Source organism: Chrysemys picta, chromosome 2 (assembly GCF_011386835.1).
Source record: "Chrysemys picta bellii isolate R12L10 chromosome 2, ASM1138683v2, whole genome shotgun sequence".
In the NCBI taxonomy this organism is placed as follows: domain Eukaryota; kingdom Metazoa; phylum Chordata; order Testudines; family Emydidae; genus Chrysemys; species Chrysemys picta.
The window spans coordinates 180,722,349-180,745,759 of NC_088792.1; the positions used below are offsets into that span (position 1 = coordinate 180,722,349).

General features: G+C 41.3%; 1 protein-coding gene across 32 annotated transcripts in view; it reads left to right on the forward strand.

Moving 5' to 3' along the window:
* The window catches only part of ATXN1 (ataxin 1), a 271,002-nt gene that overhangs the window by 87,838 nt on the left and 159,753 nt on the right, over positions 1-23,411 (forward strand). For 31 of the 32 annotated variants that reach the window (XM_065585035.1, XM_065585036.1, XM_065585044.1 and 28 more), the window contains one exon: positions 9,991-10,062. The exons of the other annotated variant lie outside the window; for it this stretch is intronic. The gene's annotated coding sequence lies outside the window, so the exon portion shown is untranslated. The remainder of the gene's footprint in view (positions 1-9,990; positions 10,063-23,411) is intronic. 32 annotated transcript variants of the gene reach the window in all.

A 23,411-nucleotide genomic window follows, 5' to 3' on the forward strand; every position in this document is an offset into this window, starting at 1 on the left:
CTTGAATCACAAAAGAGTTAACTAATGTAGATACAGTATTGAACCAGTTGCATTCCTTTCATGGTCAGACTCAATTAGCTGTGGTCTTAACATTTGTAGTTGTCCTCAAAGTCATGTAACAAATCAGCTGTCTATTGTCTTCTTACTGCAGATACTCTGAAAGAGTATTGCAAAGCATTTTTTTTCTTTTCCATAGACTATTTTATATGACCTTCAGGAATTCCAAGTCACAACAGGGGGCCAAAGACTATACATACAAAATGCTCTTATTGTTAATTTATAAAATGTGGCTTTCACTAATAAAATAAAAATGTGACATTTATGGAGACCTATTAATGAATGCAGCAGTGTAGGCCCAATTCTGCTTCCAGTGAAACTAAGGGCAGTTGACTTCGATGAGAGCAGATGCAGGCCCTATAAGATACCTGGCTAACATATAGTTTCATTTTATTCTGATAATGGTGGAAATAATAATAATAAGTCAAATATTGGAATTATTTAGAATAAAATATTTATAAAACTTCTTTTGATGCAGTTATATATGATAGTATTTGCAGTTAGCTTTTTGGGGGGGAGGAGGGTTATGTATTTGTATTTGAGTTTACAATGCTTTAATTTAATATATTTTATGTCCTATCAGTTTTTAATTGCTGAACTACTGAAGCAATTATTTGTTCTTTAGATTCATTATTTTTATTATGTGACAAAGTTCTGTCCTTGACTCCGTGGGTCCTGCGTTTCCTGATGGATTTTTGCTAGCCTCAGAGGCTCACTGTGACCCTCCACATAGCCCTTCTCTCTCTAGAGGCAAGGGTCACAGTCTACTGAGCCATTTTCATCATGAGCCAGCAAGGGAGGTGAGGAGAAACAACCCTCCCTTACACAGTCTCTGTTGTCTCCCAGTATCAGTGATTAATCAGGGAGGGGATGGGGGAGCCTGGGCCCGCCCTCTACTCCGGGCTCCAGCCCAGAGACCCTAAACTTAGCAGCTATGAAAGCTGACTTTTGGAAATAGAGCATGTACAATTCCCTGGGCTACTTCCCCACAGCAGCCCCCACTCAATATCTTCTTCACAATTACCTCAGGGCCTCCTTCCTTGCACCTGATATGGCTTCGTACTACTTCGTTCCTCCAACAGCACAGCTCCCTCCTATAGCTCCTGACACCCACACCGCACTGACTAACTGAGAAGCTTTTAACTAGTTCCAGCCAGTCCTTAATTGGCTTCAGGTGTCCCAATCAATCTAGCTGTCTCTCCTGCCTTCTAGAAGGATCTTAATTGGCCCCAGGTGTCTTGATTAACCTGGAGCAACTGCCATTTGGTTACCATGGTACCAGGGATTTGTTTAGCCTGGGGCTAACATACCTGTTCCTCACTACTTTACTGTAGCCATCTGACCTTGCCCCATCACAATTAGTATTAGTATTATTTATTATTTTATATTTATATTGTGCCTAAAGGCCATTACCAGATTGGGACCCATTGTGTCAGGTGCTGTACAGACATATACTAAGTCCTTGCCCCAAAGAGTTTAGTGCTCCCTCCTGTAAGCACCTTCCACTATCACTGACTTCAGTGGAAAAGGAGAGTGCTCAGCACTGTGCAGGATCGAGCCCCTTGTGAGCCTTTTGCTCTTTCAAGGTGTACCCTGAAGCTGCCATCTTGGCTCATCCTCTGGTCTGAAAGAGTGATGGCCTCCACCCCCCCCCCCCCCAAAAAAAATCTTGGCAAAGTGCCATACGATGAAGTCTATCTTCTCTCTTGTCAACATCACATGTCAAAATATACAAAGTAAATATCCTTAAATCAAATGCTAATCTAAATTAAATCTAAATTCTCAAGCTGCATTTTCCTTGTTTTGCCTATCTGTACATTTCTGTTATCGATTGAAATATTTTTTGGTGAGCCTGTGTGGGTGAAGTGAAATTGACATTTACCCACCTTGACTGATAAAATCTAATCCTTTCAACCCTATCTACTGATTAGATGCATGTTCTTCTTGTTGATTTTTTTAATGAAGTTGTTACCTCCTTTTCAAAAAAAAAAAAAGGCGGGGGGGGACAAAAAAGCAAAATACTGTCAACTGAAGCATAAAAACAATCTTTACATCAGAATGAAGTATAAGAAATTAGTGTGTGCATTCTAAATACAAAGCCAAGGAATTGCTTTCAGATGAAACAAAGCAGAAACTAGGTGAAATAAGAGCGATTGTAAATTGATTTTATTGCCCTAGCATTTTAATTCAGTGGGATTCTTGTTTTTGTTAACCCAGAAGGACTATACTTGGTCAGCACCTAAATTTCGTGGGTTTCCCATTGTCGCTCTGCCTGAAACTTTACTCCTGTGGGGATGAATTGGCTCTCAATACGTTTGCTGCTTCATCATAACGAAAGCACATATGAAAGGTGCAATGTGTCCTCACCCAAGATAGGCTCCCAGGATGTGTACGTTATAGTAGCACAGCCAATTTTTCTTGATAGCTGCTTTGTACGATATACAGAGACCGCATGCAAATGCACGATATAGCAGATGAAAATGACAAACTAACTCTGACAGGATCAAATAGGGTAATGGTTGGTGAACCACAGAAATAAAGTTGCACTGCATTAGCCTTAAGAGACTTGGAGTCTTAAAAAGAAACCTGTCCCTAATAGTGTGCATCTTGAGTGTTTAGGAAAGGACAAAGTGCCCAGGCATTGAAGGGGAGTGAGGGGTTGGCCATAACAGTACATTGAAATACTCTTGTTGATGTCTTCACTCTTCACAGTAGAAATAATCTCTTCTGAAGGTGTTCTTCTATTTAATATGAAAGTGTTAAAACAAACCCAGCCATCACTAGACATTTATCAGAAATCATGGCAATTTATTTGAAAGCATTACTTACGGCTTTGGGCAACTGCGAAGCTAACAGGATTGAAGCAATGCAAGCAGCAGCTAAAATTATAGCCGCAGTTACCAAAAGAAATTCATTTACTGACATTTGAATGTAGCATTAACCCTCCATTAAAATGGCAGCAATATTTTAAAGAGGTTTTAATGCAAATGGCGAAGATGTTCTTTCTCTTTTAATCTCTAGAGTGCGTGTGTGTTGCTTCCATATTCTTTCACTACAAGTAGTAGAAGTACTATTCACATGCTTCTAATAGAAAAAACAGTGCAGTTCAGTAGATGGTTATAGGACTGACAGTCAGGAGACCTGGTTTTATTTGTAGCTCTGTCACAGATTCACTGCATGGCCTTGGGCAAGTCATTTCCCCTCAGACCTCTCAACCTGCCATGCCCCCAAATTATTCATGCAGGGAACATAAAACGATGTAGGATTCCTTCCTGTAGTTCAAACAACCCTTTCCGGAGAATTATGGTATGGCCCCTGCATCTGGCCACAGGTTAGGCCGGGAAAACCTGGATGAGCAATCTGCTCACTTCTTTGTATACAAGGAGCAACACTGGGAGAGACTGTGCATACCTCTGGGCCAGTTTCTCCAGTGCTCCTCCTGGGGTGGTGCAGTTACATGCTGCTTCCTACACAAGACAGTGATGTGAAAGTCTTCACTTTTTAATCTGTGTGAACTTTGGATACAAATCCCTGTGCTCAGGGTAGGACTCCACCTCTGGTGTACAAGTTTTTCTTAGCAGGACAATCTTTCCATGACATTTGGGCTGGAAGAGGCCTCATACTGTAGGTCAAGTCCAAACCCCTGCACCTGATGCAAGTTATTCTTTGCACCAGTCACGTGAGTGTGACAAAACAAGAGACGGTGTCTGTTAATGAGATGTTCAATGTATAATCTAAGCAAAATTAAAAGTCTCAGATGTGTGTGTTACAGAGAGAAAAGCTGAACTATCGAATTTGAATTCCTTTAAGACTATTAAGAGTTGAAAGTCATTTTATATGTCATTGAAAAGGTAATTTTCCCTGCATTTGCAATAAAGCCTCTCAGTATCATGAGGCATTAATCACCACCATTCAGCAATATACAAACAAATATGACTTTTTTTGTAGATTTGATAGAATTTTATTCATTCAAAAGGTTACACTCAACTAGCAAAACCCATTAATTACCACAAGACTGAATGTGCTTATTCCTTGGATAGGGAACCCTATGAATGCGTATGAACGTGTACCTGCCATACTCTCACTAGCACAGAAGCAATGGGAACCTCGACTTTGTGCTGTCTTTATGAATTCTGACAGTTTCCCCAGGCATTTTGCCCCCTCGTTCATTAGAATTGGGGGCCCATAGTACAGGTTTTTAACTGCTGCTCGGCCAGCTCCACTTTCTCTCATATTGTGCAACAGCTGGTCAGACAGATTTCTTGATACAGTTTTTTTCTGATGGAAAGCATAACTTATTTTTTGGTCTGAAAATGTCCTCAATTTCCCTCCCCTATTTTTCCAGCAAGCTGAGTTCTGTGCTCTGAAGATGGGGCTTAGCATTCAGGATTTTCACTGTTAAGTATGGAGACTCTGGTACTGGTTTCTCCTCTAGTATCTGTGACCATCATAGGTCAGCCCTTCAGTTGGTGTAAACTGGTATAGCTTCATTAAATGGAGCTGTGCTGATATACACCAGCCGAGGATCTGGCAGCATAGCCTATATGTTTGAAAGGAATTACTAGAACCATTTGGGAGGTTTCTGTATGCCTGTTTCTTCAGTTCTCTTTCACCTATTCTGTACCATGGGTTCTCCCTACTCATGCATTCTCTTTCTCCAGCAGAGCAGAGCTTCTGCTCCAACTTCTGCTACCCAAAAAACCCTTTCAATCTCACTTCTTCTATTTTCCTATTATTATAAAAGGAAGACTGCTGCTCCCAATTCTTCATGTTTACAGGTGACACAAGGAGAAAGGGGGCACCGCACACAAGTGTATGGTTCACACATCCTGGATCCGAGCTCTGGCCTTGAAACTTGAGTTAGCACTTTAACAGTGTGAGGAACAGAAACAGCAATACCACAGCACCATTAGTAGCCAACTGTTGGATCTTTGTAGTGCAATGTGTGAGATAGATTGTGTGGGTTTTGCTCAAGTTTGCAGTATTTTGTATGACCTCTAGAGAACTGGATAGTTGCGCTGCAGGTCCAGCTATGCAGACTCCTGTGATATGTATCCACATTTTTCAGTGGATATCGCTGTATCTGATTTTAACAGTCCCATACATTTACATTTTTAAATTTTTGTTACTTCATTTCCAGTGAGGAAGTAATATGATAGCAAGGTGGTTTTGTGTTACCAGGCCATACCTTGTTTTTCTGTCAGTTTTTGAGAATGAGACCGAAGGAAAGGGTCAAAACCACTCAATCGTTGTTGTTTATTAATTGAGGTCTGGCAGAGCTTTTTACATTCTGGCCTTATTTTTTGTTTTTTGTTTACATATGGAAAGAAAAAATAGAGTTCCCAGAAAATGAAAAGAGAAATTGGTTAGTGACTGATTCTGATGAGGAGGAAATGGCGTGCAGGATTAAAATAAAGGTGCCTCTTGGTGGATATATTTGTCATTACAGTATCACTCTCCAAAAGTGCAGATTCTAAAGGACGAGAATACTTCAGAGACCAATCCGCAGATCTTTTGCAACTTGCTGATGTTCTAAGATGCAGGCATGCTGGTTTATCAGAATATATTCCTCCAGGAAGGCTCTGTGATGGGGAATATTTAACTGTGCATTGTACTTTGCTGCAGCTGTGGATTTTTCTTTTTTTAAAAATATCACAGCCGTTCCTGCATCGTCTAGTTAATTCTGTTCCTATTCAGATAGCGCTAATGACAGAATGTTGGGATAATTATATCTTCCATTTCTTTACTGTAGCTTCTTTCATCCTAAAGGACCCATAAGTATTTTACAAACTTCGGTCCGATGCTGCAGTGAGCTCCATGTGGATGGACACCTGCACAGAACCCAGCTGACTTTATATATGCTGGGATTGGCCTGCATGGAGCAGCTTGCAGGATTGAAGCCTAAACTCAGTGCAGATGGAATTTTAGGAGAAGTTAGCTGTCAAATTAACAAGTGTCTAGTGAGCAAATGCGAACTGAGATTTTTTCAAAGGCTCATAATTTGGCCAAATTTAGGATGAGATTGCATAGGCAGAGCAAAAGGTACATCCCTGATACAAAGGCCTCCCCCCTGCCAAATTTCCAGAGGTGCTGGAGTTTCTCAATGAAACAATAAGAATTGTTTTTAATGTGGACAAAACAGTGTGCGTTTCCTTAGCCATTTCCTCAGAAATGTCTGACCCTTTATTACTGAAAAGTTCAGCCTGAGGCAGGCACCTGGCATGGAAAATTTCAGCACAAATGGCTAAATTTTGGCAAAATTATAAGCACCTGTAAATAGGATCTTTATATTAGGAACTATTGGTTAACCTTAACTTTAGGTGGTGCTACCAGCTACACCAATTTTAAAAAAAACTGTAGTACCCACTTTTCAGGACTGTTGGCCATCTGCGCACACCATAAGGATTGTCCTTGCTTAGGTAGCAACCATCTACCAGGGACAGAGAATTTTCTCACCCTCCAGCAACTGCATACTTAGTAAAGAACACCATACTTTTCCTAAATATGATGGGGAACCGAACGGCTGCCCTTACATCAGGGGAAAAACAGAACTTTGAGTTCTTCTATCTGGGGATTATGATGACATTTGAAGGTGGCCATGACAAAGATATTGATAGGAGATTAGGAAAAGCAAACACTGCTTTTGGAAGGATGAACAACATCTAGTCAAACAGAGGTCTCCACAGCATGCTATAGATCAGATTATACCATGCGATTGTACTAAACATGCTACTGTGTGGAACAGAGACTTGGGCAATGACAGTAGATAACAAAAAGAGATTGGAGCAGCCCATCACAGATGACTGAAGAAGATACTAAACATTTCATGCAAAGACAAAATAATAAATGCCACTGCCAGGGAGCTGGCAGAGCAGGACGTGTTAGAAAATACAATGAAAGAAGATTTAGGTGGTAGGGACATGTATACTGTCTGGAAGATGGGAGACATACAAAGCAAGGATTGAATTGGGTACCCAAGGGAGAAAAAAAAGAAAGTGAGGAAGGCCAAGGAAGAATTGGCAGAAGACCAGGACAGAGGATATTGAATGCACTGTCTTCAGCTGAGAAGAAGTACCATGACCAGCGAGCCACCATAATCAGTGGAGGAACTGGATTGCCCGATGTATCAACGGCAAAGGAGGAACTAAGGTCTAAGGCTGGCCACTGACTCCTTTCCTCTTTCTTCTCTTTCTACTGTTCCCATTCTGTTTGATGCCTTGGAATAAACAAATCAATCCAGTGGGCATTTTTACCTGATCCCTCTTTTACTTTGTATCGTGGTTCTTCCCCATCCCCCACCCCTTGAATTAGAGGTGGAACTGATAGTGGCATAATGTTCAGTATGGAGGCTGCCTGAGCTCTTCATCTGCCAGCCCCCTTAGCATTGACTGTGCTCAGAAAGTAAACTACCAAGCTTCAGCCATATCTTCTCTTTGTAAAACTAAGGAGAAGCTGGCAGTGGTTGAGGCATCTGCTGGTTTTTTGAAGCTCTCTTTCACTTTTTCTATGGCCATCAGGACTTGCATAAAAATCATGGTAGGTAGTGGATGTTGCTCTTCTCTCTCTTTCTCCTGTCTAGTCAAATGGCTAATCTAGTCAAAGTCATCTTGGAGACTCAAGCAGAAAGAGCCATGGTTAGAACAAATGAACTAACCTTCCAGTTTTGGGCCTCCCACTACAAAAAGGATGTGGACAAATTGGAGAGAGTCTAGTGGCGGACAACAAAAATGATTAGGGGGCTGGGGCACATGACTTATGAGGAGAGGCTGAGGGAACTGGGATTGTTTAGTCTGCAGAAGAGAAGAGTGAGGGGGGATCTGATAACAGCCTTCAACTACCTGAAGGGGGGTTCCAAAGAGGATGAAGCTCGGCTGTTCTCAGTGGTGGCAGATGACAGAACAAGGAGCAATGGTCTCAAGTTGCAGTGGGGGAGGTCTAGGTTGGATTTAAGGAAAAACTATTTCACTAGGAGGGAGGTGAAGCACTGGAATGGGTTACCTAGGGAGGTGGTGGAATCTCCATCCGGAATGGTTTTTAAAGCCCGGCTTGACAAAGCCCTGGCTGGGATGATTTAGTTGGTGTTGGTCCTGCTTTGAGCAGCGGATTGGACTAGATGACCTCCTGAGGTCTCTTCCAACCCTAATCTTCTATGATTTTATGAACGTTTGTTTGTGTCGGGTTGATCAGCAGAAGAATGCTGCAGTACTCTTCAGAAACATTTCACTTAGGGTTCCTGATAGACACAGAAAGGAGCTCCATATTTCTACTGGAGGATTGTTTCCTGAGGCTAAAGTCTCTGATTATTGTGTTGTCATCTCAGGACTACCCACCATTTCAGTCTCTACTGAATCTGTTGAGAGGAATGGCTTTCTGCCAGTATCTAGTTCCATTGGCTCAACTTCATCTAAGGCAGTTGAAATAGATTCTTCTTATGGAAGACCTACAGATCAGAATCTTGGATATCAAGTGATGATACTCAAGTAGGTCAAGATTTTCTTTGTACAGTGAACAGTTGCAAATAACAAAATAAAGGGAATGCCCCTGCAAGACCCCCAAAAGATTCTATGGGATGATGGATTCAAGTCTACTGGTAGGGGCGCTCATACAGAGCCTCCTCTGGTCTAAGGCAAATGGTCCTCTTCAGGGATATCTTTCCTCTTTGGAATCTACCAGAGCTCAGAGCTGTCCTCCTAGCTCTGGTCAAGTTAGGAAAGGTTTACCAAGATCCTTCCTCTAACATTGTCATTGCTTACATAAATCATCAAGTGGGATCAAGTTGCACATCTCTTCTCAAGGAAACCCCCCTCCTTTTCAAGCACACAAAATGCCATCTTCAGTTCACACTCTGAGAAAACAATGTGTACTAATACATTGTATAAGCAGGAAGCAAACTTATAGCAGACAGAGGACTTCGAGCAGATCCATATCTCAAACAGTAGTAGAAACTCTGAGCGTATATCTTCACTACCCGCCGGATTGGCGGGCAGCGATTTATCCAGCGGGGATCGATTTATCGCGTCTACTCTGGATGCGATAAATTGACCCCTGAGCGCTCTCCCATCGACCCCTGTACTCCAGCACCGTGAGAGGCTCAAGCAGAGTCGACGGGGGAGCGATAGCAGTCGACTCACTGCAGTGAAGACACCACGGTAAGTCGATTTAAGTACGTTAACTTCAGCTAGCTGAAGTTGTGTAACTTAGATCGATTCCTCCCGCCCCGCCGCCCCCCCCCAGTGTAGACTAGGCCTAAGAAATCTGCACATACACCTGTTCCCTGCAACAGAAAACCAAAGTGTTAAAGGCCTCTGCAACAGATACAGGGGCATGGAGGAAGAAGCCCAAGCTGCCTTCATGATGAAGTGGCTCTTTCGTCCAACCTGCACAATTCTTCGTACCTCTAATTTGGAGGGTTATGAAGAAAGTCACAAAGGATAGAGCAAAATCATTTTGATAGTAACGCAGTGGCCAAGCAGTTGTGGTTAGCATGCATGTCAGCTGATAGTAGTCCTCCAGTTGATCTGTCCCTGCAACAAGCCATATTGTCACAAGGCAACACCATGTCATGATCACAACCTAGCATTGGTATCAGTCTGGCTTGTGAACAGCTCCTTGGACAAATCTAGGTCAGTACACAGAGTTCTGGCTACTCTTCTAGAGAGAAATCCAGACCCCACTGAAATGAATGGCAAAACTCCTATTGACTTCGGCGGGGCCAGGATTTCACTCCTGGTCTTTGGAACGGAGGACACCTCAGCTATCTGCTACAGAATCTGGACAGTGTTCATTTTCTGGTACAGGGACAGGAAGTTTGGTGCTAATGCCATGGATGCAGATACTGGCCATTCAGTTTCTATTTTTGATTAATTTATTGTTTAAATTTTAAATTATTCAAAAGTTTAGTTTGATTCATTTTGTTTCTCCTTGTACTTTCAGATTACATTTTTGGAAGATCTCAACTGGAGCTGTGGATAAAAGAACGGAAGGAAGGGAGGCAGTGACTGAATGGTAGGAAAATTCTTCATCCCTGGCAGATGCCTCCTACCTGACTTGGAACTGGAGTGGGGTGGAGGGAAGGAAATTCTCTTTTATGGTGAACTCTGATATAATGCAACTTAATCATAGTGAGTCTACTCAACTTCACCTAATTGTGAAAAGGAATTAAGTCCTGAATTAATGCATTTCCATGGGTTTTTATTACAAGTAGAGTGAAATTGTATTACACACTCCAGATTTTACAATGATGTGGAAATCATGTTGCAGTACCTTCACCACCATTACGTTATAACTGTAAACAGACCCTTTAGAATAAGACCTTTTGAGATTTTTTTTTTTTTTTTTGTAAAGTGCATGTTAGGCAGATTAGACAGCCAAATCCCTGACTGAGCATTCAGCATTTGTTACCGATAGTGAATTTCTGCTAAGTGCAGATTCACTTTATTTTCTAGGTGAGGGTTGCTTTGTGCACCCTGCAGAAAGGAGAGCTTAATTCCAGATGTCATAGGGGAAGCCAGGGGGAGGACCAGCCATTAGTAACTGTTCTGAGCAAGGAGATTACATGATGGTTGGGGCACCAGATTTCCCCTGCTATTGAGGACATTTCCCCCTTTTTCTCAGAGATATAGATAAATACCTACTGTTTCTTCCTTCCCCATAGAGAGTAACATTTTTCTGAAGGTGTATATATCAAGAATTTAGCTATCTAATCTAAGGTTTTTGCCTTTACAATAAAAGCAATGGCAATGCCAGCAGTGTTGGTTCCCAGACTTTGAGCTCCTCCAACCACACACACTGAAACAGAGTGCAGCACAGTAAAATGCAGTATACTTTAATACTTTGTGAGGAAGGCCCTTTATCTCCTTGGGGCCTTTCCCATTAGCCTCCTTGCCTGCTGCGCCTTCTCCATCTGGTCTTTTGTGTGCTCATCATCCCCAAGATCCTGGCAAGCTGCATCAGCTAACCAGATGGCTTGTTTGTCAGGATAGAATCTAGCTCTTCATGGAAGGGCAGCCTGGGAGGTCGGGTTATTGTCCCAGCACCTTAATAATAATAATAATTAATTAATACCTAGCTCTTCTCTGGTGCTTTTCATCAGTAGATCTCAAAGCACTTTACAAAGGAGGTAAGGATGTTGTGCTATCACTGCTTTGCACTGTGCTCAACGTCCTGACACCTTATATAGGCCTATTGATTGTGGACCTTAGAGGCCAGGTGTGCCCTAACAGTCTCATTGCTCCAAATCCCAAGTAAGACCCTCATGTTGGCCTTTGGCCAGCTCATAGCTTGACTGAATCCTTTCCCTGGAGTGGGAAGTGAATGCTGGTGTTCACAAGTGCTGTAGTTACCTACAGCAAGTCCTGTACATTATATACTAGTAAAGGATTTCCTGTTACTCAGTGGAATGCCTGTAGCAAGGAGGAACAGAAAGCTGGGGGAACCTGATAGGAAACACTCGCTGTGAAATGTGAAGTGTGGTGTTGTGGGATGGAGTTGGGAGAACTTGTGTAGCTGTACGGTTGTGATTTCGTGTCCACTCTGGTGAGAAATGGTTGTAGAATGTGCATACTCAGCCAGATCTGAGCTAAGGACCTTGTTCCAACAAATCTGTACACAGACTTGATAACAGACAAAAGTATGTGGGGAGTGGGGAGAAAAATAGATAGATGTTATGACTGTGTCTTGTCTGAGTGATATTTTTTTTTAATTTAAGAGTCAGGAGGACGACTGTAAGTTGGGTAATGGTGTTAAAATTGTTGGACTACAATATAGAATCTAAAAAATCTAAAAGGGGAAGACAATGGAAAATATGGGATGGTGAACTCGAGCTCCCTTAATGCATCAGCCCATCTGTCTTGCTAGTTTCTTTGCCTTAATCATAGACTTCATTAAGTGTCTAATTTTCTTTTTTTAGCTTTCTGTCTTCCCCTTGTGCAAAAGTTAAGCAAGGGAAATGATTGGAGCTGGATTTACTTTTACATGAGAAAGGAAAAATAGTATTAGAAGAAGTTAATGATTGTGTTTGCTTGTACTGTAGATATAAGCTACGTCTACACTGGGTTTTTTGGAGGGGATGCGGGGAAAATTTTCCAAGATTGCTGCCAACGTGGCAACTCCTCTGGTGATGGTAAACAGTGGGAGTGCTAGTGTTGACCAGCCTCCAATGGTTGCTAGTGATTTTAATGCTGTGTTGTCTAACTCTGCTCAGAGCAGGTCTAAACAACATGGGGTGAAATCCTGGCTCCATTGACTTTAACAAAGCCTGTATTTCAACCATCGCATTTAAAAATGGCAGGGGCTGCAGGACCATCACTAGTACTTTTACTTTTGCTACTATTAGTCATTAGCTATCAGGGCATAGAAACCTAGGGACAGATCTCTCTTACACCTTTGTATTTCTGCAGCAAATCTATTAAAGTCCATGGAATTACTCAAGGTTTATACCAGTATATATAAGATTACATTCTGGATCCAAAAGTTATAACCTTTTTGTTACTGTTCAGTGGCCTAGATGAAATGAGTTTTCAATCTCCATGCGGTTCCTAGTTGAATTTCTATCGCAATACATGGAGCTGCATCAGTTTTTAGCAACAGTGGGAAATTTTTGCCAAAATCCGCAGTGTAGCTATGGCCACATACTTGCAGTATGTACTATGTGGAAGACACTGATTGACATTAATTAGGAGTGGGTGGTGAGAAAGTGTAAAAATAAAATTCCTTTCTGCAAGGTTTACTATTAGAAATAAAGTATGTGATGTAACACCGAATGTGTGCGTGTGTGTGTGTGTGTGTAGAGGAGGTTGCCAATTCATCCTTTAGAACAATAGTGGGAGTTAAACATTACAGGTTTGAATGTCAATAAAAGTCTGGGAGTGCAACCTGTCTGTTGTGCACTGCTCCGTATCATGTGCTTCAAATTTGTTTCTGTTTGTTCGGAGCTCAAAATGCCTTGGGGAAAAAAAACTAATGCTGTAGAATGGAATTTGTGGCAGAAAAACTGCTCCAAGTACTTTGTGTTAATACTAGGATATTTTGGGGACAAATCTATTCCAGAAGGGAAGGACAATTTTGTCTGTAAATTGTAGCAGGAACAGCACGTTAAAATTGAATAGGTCGTCAAGTAGTGAGTAGGTATAGTCCTGACTGATAATATTTCTCAAATCCTTCTCTGTATGTATTCTGAGGATAAGAAGCAATGAATGGGTTCCACTGGATTAATGATTTGTGAAATACATTTTTATGTATGTCCAACTTTTCTTCTGAAATATATGGGCATTCAGCTGTGTCAACCTACATACAGTCTATTGGGCTGCATTAATGAATCCAAACCCAAAGGCTCTGTTCTCGAAGAACTGTCTTATGTGCAAGTATCTAGGGTTTATGTGTGTGGTGTTGGTGGAGAATTTTCTGTGAAACTTTTATACAGCGCTGTGTGTGTTTCTCTCTCTCTCTGTCTTGTGAGCGCACATATGCAGATTTTACATCCTTTATTAAAAAAAAAAAAAAAAAAAAGAGGGGGGAGGTGCAGATCTGTAGCCTGCGTGAGTCAGTATAGCTCTAATCAGGTGACTCTAGGTATGCTAGTTTACCCCTTATCTGCTCCACAAAATTCAGGGCCTTTCAGATTTGGCCTGGGTTGATACTAACCAAGAGCCAGATTCTGCTCTCTGTTACACTGGTGTAAATCAATAACAAGCCCACTGAAATCCTCTGAATTGCTCCAGATTTACAGTTTACACTAAGCCCCCGCCCCTCTCAGCGCCGCGCCACCGAAACAAAAAAAAAACCCTCGAGCGCTGCCCCGCGAACAAAAACAAAAACACCTCGAGTGCCCCCTGCCACCCCAACATTGGCCGCCCCTTATAAGGTGCCGCCCCAAGCACGTGCTTGGTCGGTTGGTGCCTGGAGCTGAGTCATTATGGAAAAGCTTGCATTGCAGTTGCTTGTGTCATGCCTCTGATCTGGAGAGAGGAGTGTTATTTAGGGCCTTCAGTTCATCGCCTTTCACTAGTCCCAAATCACTTTAAAACATGGTTAGAAATTAAAATGTCCACCTGCATTGGCAGTCTGAGCAACTGCTTAAGAGATTGCTCTGCTTCTGGAAGAGCGAGCCTGAGAGCTGATCTACACTACTGCATAAGTCCATGTAACTTGCATCCTTCAAGGGTGTGAAAAAGGCACCCCTCCCCCCCCAAGCGATTCAAGTTACATCGACTTAAGCGCTAACCACATAGGCGCTATGTCAGGTGGAGACGCTCTCCCGCTGACATAGCTTCTGCTTCTCGTGGAGGTGGAGTCATTATGCTGAGGGGAGAGCACTCTCCCATCGGCATAGAGCGCCTTCACCAGACGCGCTACAGTGGCGCAGCTGTGCCGATGTAGCACCGTCATGTAGACTTGCCCTGAGCCTCAGTACGTTGAACTCTGTGTATGTCTTCAATAACAGAGGTACTCTATCTTCTGTCAGCATGTAGTGCTGCAGTAGCACAATGGATATTAGAAGTGGCTGAGCATAGCCTGCTCGTGCTACTGATCCTAATGCTGTCACTCTGACGTCTTAAAAGCTTCTGCCTCCACAGTGTTTACTGCTGGTGCCACACCACTTGGCTTGATTGATGAAAACTTCATAGATACTGGAATCAGGAAAAAGGTCTTGGGTCACCAGGTCCATTCCCTTTGCATCACAGCAGTTTTTATGCATAAAATTCTACAGAATCACAATCAGTTCCTTTAAGTCTATTTAATACCTCCAGTGACAGCAGGTCTGCCCCTTCCCTTGGGAGGTTACTCTTTTTTTCTGGGTATTTATCTGCCAAGTTGAGGAAGATCAATCTGAGATATTGAAAGCATGGAACTGCTGGTGGTGAAGGCATCCATTTTCTGTAGGGGATGGATATGGAGAGGGGAAATCTTTAAATAAACAAAGTACAAGTATTAGTGCAAAACACAACCGGTACCTTGGATGGTGTAAAAGAGGCCATATGGAAATAAGCACATACATGAGCAGTGAGGTTTCCTGGTTTTCCCCTGTGCTGGGCATGGCATTTACATTTCTACAGTTTAATTAAAAAACAGTTGAGGTGCAAGAAGCTGAGCCTGTCTGTTTATTTTGGATAACTGTTTATTTGTATTTCAAAGGTTTACTTGTAGGTAGGTAAGTGACTAAACATGCAGTTAGTTACACAGAACATACAGCATATCTGATGCCAGAAATAAAGCCAGTTTGTGGTTCATACATTGGAAGAACTGTTCCGTTAAAGAGAAGAGTTCATCCTTACATACAGGTTGCACTGTTGACTGTTACTTGCATCTATTTATTACAGGATTATTCTTTGAAAACCTTTAATTCTGCATCTATTGGTAATTTCATATTGGTAGGTAAATATCCATTGAGTGTTTAACCAATTCATTTCTGGCTGGAATTTTACGTGCTGTTAATCTTCAGCAAGTTTAATGGTTGTGGAAATTTATTTGCTGTGAAACACCAGACAGTGAATTGAACAAAAATGCATGACTTGTAAAGAAAAACAACAAAAACCCACGTTTGAAGTCAGCCTAGGTTGTCATGTGTTTCTCTGTATAATTGCTATGTTAATGGCACCATTTTATGAAGTGCAGAGTGCCTCTGGAGAGAGTGCTTTGTGACTCAAATGGTAGTTGAGGTTACTCTGGTTATTAAAGGTTAAGGATCTGATTCAAAGACCTTGTCTACACTGCCACTTTACAGCGCTGAAACTTTCTTGCTATGGGGTGTGAAAAAACACCCCCCTTGAGCGATGCAAGTTTCAGCACTGTAAAGTGGCAGTGTAGACAGTGCACCAGTGCGCTCCCAGAGCTGGTAGCAACTCCCCTCGTGGGGGTGGGTTTTTACAGCGCTCTCTCCCAGCGCTGGTGCCACGACTACACAGCCACATTAAAGCATGCCGCGGCAGCACTATAATGTTGGTAGTGAAGACATACCCTTACATTTCTTTCTGTGTGATTGCTCTATGTATGTAAGAAGAATGTCAGACTCTGAAGCCAAAGTCCCTGTTGAAATGCAGATGCAATTTTAGTAGATAATTGGAGCCTGTTGGACTTGTTCATGGTCTTTGCTTGTACTTTTATACATTTTTAATTACTCAAATAATTTGTTTCATAGACACAAAACCCAGACTGTTACTATTCCCCTTTGGCAAACACAAATGCATTGTATTTTACTGTGTAAAAATTATAGTATCAAAGTATTGACAGAGTATATCGTTATCCGCTGGTGAGAGTGTTCATCTGCTGCAATGTTAAAATAGCAATCATAATGCAAAAAGTTGCTTTAATATAGGCATACATCGTATGTGGTGCTTCACATGGTGAAGATACAGTAATTGTCCATGTCAAGCCATCAACCTTGGCACAAACTTAATTTTCCTGGATTGTGTTGACAAAATAAACTTTAGTAGGCCTGATTTTCCACTGGTCTCCCCCTTGTGCAGTAATTCACACTAGCGCAGGGTGACTATAAAATACTGTTGTTCTGATTTGGTTGCATTTCCCATCCAATTTGCAATGATGTAAATACATTTCCTTCTCTAATGTAAATGGCTGCACAAGGTACAGGCACAGAGAATCGGGCCATTAGGAGTTGAAATCTCATTTCTGTTTAATGACCTCACCCAGCCATTTAAAAGCAGGCAAGTGGTATGTGGTAAATGAATGCATTTAAGGTTACCGTTTGATGTTTTTTATTCCTTTAGGTCCTGACTCTACAGGCTTTACACAGGGAAACCTTCAACTGAAGTCAGGGATTGGGAATTTTACCAAAGTGTCACCATAGGCCTCTTCCCAGGTCTTGCACATTGCTAGCGATCACCATGCAATGTTAAACTTCCAGGACTTGATTCTCATGTACACAAGGTGATTTTACACTGCTCTGGCAGTGTAAAGAGGCCTTGAAGTGGGTGTAGATTACCTGGTTCCTGTTTACATTAAAGGCCCCTTTTATATTGCCAGAGCTATGTAAAGTGGTGTAAATGAGAATCAGATGCATTTAAAAAACAAAAGGTAAATGAAAAAAATGTGTATGTAAAGTGCTCTATGGATATAAATCCTTCAGTCATTGGATAACTATTTATAACTTGAATTAAACAGCTTAGGCTGACATGTACAGTTCCATCAATTTTTTGGGGGGAGGGGGTGGATGGTTTATGGATAAGTGGGAGGAAAATCTTTTCAGTAAATACTTTCTAGGGATGTGTCATTACAGAACATTCCCGTATTTAATTTGAAATAAAAAGTATTGTTAAAAATTTTCCCTGAGCCTCTTTTAAAGCCAGTGTCTGTTCAGTTTAGTCAAGATATGTGTATCACAGTTATCATCCTGTTCTCAATTCCTTGTTACAAACCTGTACAACATGAAACATCAAATGGTCTTTAATACAACACACAGAGACACAGCCTAAAATACTTTTTAATCTACTATACTAGTACATTGTTGTACTGTAAGTGCTTTCCCAACAGTGTTTGTAGCACAAAATAATGTTCTCACAGTTCAAATGCTTCAGAGGTCAGCAGTGACCACCTTTGCGTGTAGGCTAAGAACCTGGAATATCAGGTTTCGTCTTGAAATGGCTTTCTTTTATTTAATTACCAGGTTTTTACCTTTTTTAAAAAGTGGCTATACTGGAAATACTGGCACAGCCATAGATATATAACAGTGAGAACAGTGCTGCTATTATATCTGGGATGGGTTTAAAGCAGCGATTTTTTTTGAATTTTTGGCAGAATTTTGTTTTGTTTGTGAACTTCAAAGTAAACTATTTCCCCCCCAAAACTACTGCTTTTGTATATTTGGGAAGGAGCAATCTCTCCTTCAAGAGATAATGTATAAGTACTAGGAACTGTATATCTCCTATCTATCTAAGGAACGTATGTAGCCTCTGTTAACATAGTATCTGAGTGCCTCGCCATCTTTAGTGTATGTATCCTCACAACACCCCTGTGAGGTAGGAAAGTGCTATAATGCCCATTTTACAAATGGGGATCTGAGGCATAAAGAGGCTACGGTCTGGATCCACAAAGGGACTTAGGTGTTGCAGTGCTGAGCATTGCAGTATCTAAAAGTCAGTTGCTATGAAAATCACTGGAACTACACTGAGATCCGCAAATCCTGACTTACGTGCCTAGGCTCCCTGTACAATGAATGAGGAGAAAAAGTTGCCTAAGAATGTGATCTACAAAAGCCGTCATGCCTAAGCCAGCCAATGGCGGATGCTGAGGAAATGGGGAATGCTAAGCCCCACCCCTCTCAAGGAGGTAGTCGTCTAAATTGGGCTGCCGAGAGGTGCTAATCCCTGCTAGATTAGATTCCACAACCAGGAACCCCTCTCCTGGATTTTTTGTGAGAATGAGTTAGGCACCTGCCTCTCAGTCCAGACAAAACTGTGGCAGCAGGAAGTGGTGCTGCTTACTGCACTGATGATGATTTAGCACAGCGGTTACAGAACTCGGCTGTGATGTGGGAGACCTGCGTACAATTCCCATCTCTTTTCCTGAGGGGGAGAGAGGATTTGAACTGGGATCTCCCAGCTCTGTGAAGAGTGCTCTAACAACTGAGGTGGGGCTCCCTCAGTCTCTCCTGTTGAAGCATTTCCAATTTGGATAAATAATTAAAGGCTAATTGGAGCAGGGGGACTGAACTCTGACTCTCCTCCCTCATAGGTGGGTGCCCTACCTGCCAGGCTATAGAGTCATTCTTTGTGTCTGCTCCAATGTCTCTGTATGTATTTACCCACAGTGGAACAGCTTCAACAGGAGAGACTGAGGGACCCTCATGTTAGAATATCCTATAGCTCATGGTTAGAGCCCTGTCCTGAGAGGTGGGAGACCCCTGTTCAAATCCTTTCTCTACCTCTGGTAGAGGGGAGAAATGAACCCAGGACTCCCACATCCTAGGTGAATGCTCCTACCCCCCTGTCAGATTTTGAATGGAACCTGTAGGCAGCCTCTGAGCATCGCTACTTGATGGGGCCCCACAAGCGAGATAGGCACTCTTCTGCTTATCTTCCCCCAGTTTGCAGATCACCGTGGGGCTTAGGTAGGAGATTGGCATCTGGATGCCTAAAGAAGGGCAGCAGTGCACATGCCCAGAGGCAGAAACTTAAGTGCCTAGGGAATTTTTACCCTGAAAACTGAGGTGCTGGGTGAGTTTAGGCACCTACAGGGTTATGTGGTAGCCATGCAGGAGTTTTGTGGATTGCACCAGTGCCTAAAATTGGGATTTAGGTGCCTAAGTGATGTACCCAAGGTCACACAGGAAACCTGTGCTAAAGCAGGGAATTAAACCTAGATTTCTCAGGTCCCAGCTGGCACCCTGACCACTAGACAATCCTCCTTCTCTTCTCTTTAGTTTAGAACTCTAGGAATTGGGCTGAGCCTAGCCATGAACTATTGTTGTGAGGGCACCTGTGACTAGACCACTAATTCATCTGCAGTGAAACGCTGTTAAAAGGAATTCCTTTATGTCATTAAAATTCATTCAGGGAGGTCTCTCCATTGGTGGAGTGAAAAGGTGGGGAAGAGTTTTTCCTTTCATTTAGGCCTGAAATTTAGTGCGTAAAATTAAGTGATGTTCTGCTATGGACATCAAAAGACACATTGATAAACTTCTTTCATGCTGTAATTGTGAATTGTGTTTTGATATGTATTTTCACTTAAAGTTCAGAACAGATGGAAAATGTTCTTTAAAAAAAAATTGAGTCTATATAGGTCAGCTATGCTGCCAAATGGCTGTTCACTAGGACTGGAGATTTGGTCACTAATTCCATATTGGAAGGAAAAGGACTTCCCAAAAAGTTCATTATATCAGTTTTTCTGTAACTATAGATTCCATGGCATATATAAATAGTCACAAGTAAAAGTACTTTGCTTTATAGTTGTTCATGGTGATCTCATTCCTTACTATGTGGTCAGCACAGGACTACTCTGAATATGGGTAGGATTTTTTCCTTTCTAATGTTTCTACATCAGTGTAATGTATCTGAGAACACTCTGTAGATATTTGACCATCTGGTTCCTTTAATTCTGCTGAATTTACCAGAAGAAAAAGTAATGTGTTATGCCTTTCTAAATATAGTTCTCGTTCCTTGATTGAAAATTGAATCACTTACCCTGTGAAAGACTGTGATATTTTGTATTTTTCCCTTGCTGCATTCTGAATACATTTGTGGAAATTAAAAACCTTAGTACAGGTGGTCATTTCTCTGAAATTTATCACCATGTTTTTGTTGCTTTGGGACACAAATGTTCTCTGTGTCTAGTAAAGAAGAAAGGTATTACTGCTCTTCAGGAAACCCTCTTTATTATCTGATCTCTTTTTATTTACTAGATGATAGTGCAAAGTAAAAAGATTAAAAAACCTGTTTATAGAGAACAATGTTAGCTGAATGGAGAGCCGGATAGTGAAAGAAGAAAGCTAGTCTGTTGGGAAGGATACACTTCACTTTGCCTTTAAAATAGAGTTTTGTAAAATTTTCATCATAAAATTCCAATTGAGATTAAACTTCCCCATTCTGTTGCAAACCTGAAACTCAGCTCAGATTTGGGCCTTGTTCTTGCAGTAGGGTCTGCTAGCATGGACACTTATGCCAGCACAGAGACGTACTGAAGTAATGGGGGTTTTCTTGAATTTCAGGACTGGCACTAGCAGATTCAGTTTCAGGATTGGGATTGTAGGGGGTTCACTGAAACCAAACCTTCCAGTGAATCTGAGCTGAGGTTTGGACAAACTGGGCTGAATGTAAATTAATTCAGTGATTTTCCTCATTGGTTTTAATTATTATAAAAAATACAGTTAACAATTGAATGACATTGAAGGACACTTTGCCACCCAAATAAATATCTCAGGAGATGGCCTACAATCTTCTATGGCAACTGAAGGACTAAATTTAGTTTCTGCCAGAAGATGACAATTTCATGCCCGATAAAACACCAAACAGTGAACTATTGCGGTATAATCAGACTAGGAGTAAGATATTTCCCTGGACTGATGTTACTCATCAGCCACAATCTGTAGAAATGAATGTCGAGTTTAGAGATCATCAGGAAATTAAGGAGATGTGCCCATGAAGAGATTCTGTACTTCCAATTAAAAAAAAAAAAAAACCTCAATAAATTTTATCAGTGAAAAAAGTCTAATTGCTGCAGAAGGGAAAAGAGTTTCTCCAGCAGAAATGTTTTACTCTTGTGTTGTCTTTATTCTAAACTGTTCCGATCTCTCTCCCCCCCACACCCCGCAAACTAGACCAGTTAGAAATTTTATACACTAACCCCAAACGTGCCATTAGTCGAGTCATAAATATTGGAACATGACATTTCTTGTATAGCTGCAAAAGAACCAAAGGCTTTGAGTCTTAATGGAAACCGCCGGTGGCTAAAGTTTTCATTGTAGTTGTTAATGTAATGTACTATATGAGGTGAGGTGAATTAATAGATGTGTTACACAGAAATTCAGAATGTGACTTTTTTAGGTAATAAACTTGTATATGTTGCATAAATCATTTGAGTGACGGTTATTTTTCGTTGACTCAAAAGCTGATGTAACTTGCTGTTCGTAGTTAAGAAAGCTGTCATCCGGTGGTATCTTTGAATTGTAGGTAGAACTTCAAAGCAAAGGGGTAAGTTTCCTTGGTGACCTCAGCTTGGGGACGGGAGATGAATTGACAACTATTTCTTTGGTCCATAACCCAGAGTAATAAAATCTGTCATGAAAGTATATTCTTTTCCCTTTGCTATCCTCTGCTTTTATGCTGTAACATTAGAAATAAACAAGTAAATAGCAATCTGATATCTTACTTTTCAAGGTATAAATAATTACACCATTACATAGCATGGTCATTTCCCCATTGTTAAGAGGACAAATAATCATGTGATTATACAGTAATTTCCATGTTGGTGCAGATTAATGAGGAGGGATGGTAGAAATGTGCTGGCTGCATGGATATTGTTTTTTACTGGTGATCTGCTGTATTCATCATACCTTAAGTTTTGTTTAGTGTTTTAAAACACAAGTTCTAGTTCTTTTGGTTGCCAGTACAGTTTTCCATAACATGAGTCAGTGCTCTACTCTTTAGTTTATTCTGGCAAAACATAGACCTAGCAGAGGTGTGAACATCCTGCATTCATCTTTAAAAAGTGTTATCTTTAAACTCTAGTTTTGATTCTTCAAATGCATAAACTTATCCGGTTGAGGTACCCAACCCAACCAGATGGGTATGGGCTCCAGGCTTATCACAAGCTCACAGGGCCTTACACTGCTGCAAGGATAGTGCGGTTAGCCACCCGGGGATGAGGAAGGGGTGCGCTTTGTGTTGTTCTTGAGACATTGCCTCTGAATGATGCATGGAACAACATTAATAGTCTTCTATATCTTTGCTGTACAGAGGGTTACTGGGACATAATGTCATTCAAAGAGGATAAAGGGAGAAAAATGGAGGGATCCTGGAACCTTTTACTCTTTCTGACCCCTAGCGGAAGTCAATGATTAAACAGGGCTTGCAGACAATTCTGTGGAGATGAGGGAGCAAGGATGTCAGTGTTTATTTTGAGATGGAAAAACAAAGTTTTTATTTATGTAACAAGTAAGAATTGATATTACAAGCAGTTCGGATCTTTTTTCTCCTACCATTATGTAAGATTGTTGTTTGCTTGTTTGTTTTTCTCAATATCTAACAAGCTGATTGTGGCAGCTTTGGCATGACAGAAAACGTCCTCCTTGGCTGTCATTATGTATACTCAGACAGCATTTTTCCAGGTTTAGAAAGCCATGGGGGAGAGGAGGCTGATAAAAACTTATTTCTGCACAATTTGAACCAGTTGCTGGACATGTATTACCTTGCAACTACTTTCCCAGCTTCCATTCTCATGACCCTAAGCGCTTGTCTGCCCCGTGAAACTTACTGTGCTACCACTGTGTGCCATCGTGTCCCTGATCTTTACGGGGCTATTGCACAGTTCTGTAATATGACTATAGCATGAGTTGGTACCATCCATACAGGCCAAGCTCAATCTGTGTCATAATGCTATCTGGGCTATAACACTGCCATATTATAACATGGTACATGTTCTAGTGGAGTCAGAAGCTAAATCATAACTGTACTTACAAAGTCTCTGCCATACTTTATAGTTTGAAACTATTTCCAAGCAATGTTTGTAACATGATTTGCATCCAAACCTTACCTGCCTACATAGTAAAAAGAACAGGAGTACTTGTGGCACCTTAGAGACTACAAAGTGTGTTACAAACAATTGTGATTCTAATAAAAATCACTCTCCACTTTGTACAGAGATCTTGTTCAGAGAAACAGCCCTAGAAGTTTGCTTGATGAACG